The sequence below is a fragment of the Scophthalmus maximus genome, chromosome 14, assembly GCF_022379125.1.
Source record: "Scophthalmus maximus strain ysfricsl-2021 chromosome 14, ASM2237912v1, whole genome shotgun sequence".
Taxonomy (NCBI): Eukaryota; Metazoa; Chordata; class Actinopteri; order Pleuronectiformes; family Scophthalmidae; genus Scophthalmus; species Scophthalmus maximus.
In genome coordinates this window covers 17,609,311-17,610,515 of record NC_061528.1, presented here as the reverse complement: position 1 = coordinate 17,610,515, position 1,205 = coordinate 17,609,311, and positions in this window count along the sequence as shown.

The window sequence follows — 1,205 nt, the reverse complement described above, 5'->3', positions numbered from 1 at the left end:
ATCCGCCTACGTAGAGGCCGGGCCACGCCCACTAGTGGTGTCATAAGAAGCAATGAAGCAGGCCTGGATATACCCTCTATACCCAAAGGCTATAGGGCAACACTGTTTTGAGCCGCCCTCCAGCCCATATTACCCATGATAATTTTTAATTATTTTTAAAGTTCACCATTTAATATCAACTGTAGGGCTGCAACTAACGATTATTGTCATTATCGATCCATCTGTCGATCATTTTCTCGATTAATCGATTCATTAATAAGTTGTGTGGTTCATAAAATGGTGAAAAATGTCAAGTCGTGTTTCCCAAAACCCCAAAATGATGTTTTGTTTTGTCCACACACAAAATAAATTTAGTTTACTGTCATCTCCAACTTTTTGCTTCTTCATAAAAACCACCTCAACCGATTAATTGACTATCCAAACGGTTTTCTGCCGATTCATTTAGTAGCGGATTAGTAATTGATTAACTGTTGCAGCTCTAATCTACTGGAATATTCTTGGGGGAAGAGGAGAATATTAAGTGGTGGGAAGTAAACAAGTATATTAGTACTGTACTATTCGTTATTGTGCCAGGCTACCCAACAGTATGATAAGTAGGCCCAGTTTGGGGTAGCTCCCGATCCTTGTCCCACTACAACACAAAATACTGAGATCATGATTATAAAGGCTACCATAACACTCACAGTGTTCATTACCTAAATGAAGTACTTTTCATTTTTAATTCAAATTTTTCACTCATATTTTACCTGTTACTTGCGGACTTTTACTTGCAGTGGCAGTGAGCCAGCACAATAACACAACACTGGCTGTAAATTCACTGATTCACTATATGACTTGAGAGAAAACGGCTCTATCTTTTGGCAGAATGTCTAATGACATGGGTTTGCTTCATATAAGGTACAGTGGAGAAACAGCGCATACAAGAAAGCAATGGTAAACTTTCACTTGTATGGTGACATTTTTTTCATAGTCACCACAACAATCAGGACAACAACCTGCAACAAACAGGAACGTGGTCAGAACAAGGACGATGTGATTAAACATTTAATTAATAAGTGCACCCTACCTGCAACTTTAAAATGATGAAATTGGACAAATTCCATTGTTTACCTGTTTTTCTCCTTTTTCTTGACTGGTCAGAACCAAATTCAAAATGCTAATGATGAAAAGCCACAGTTTCATCTTCTTCCTTTCTTGATACATAA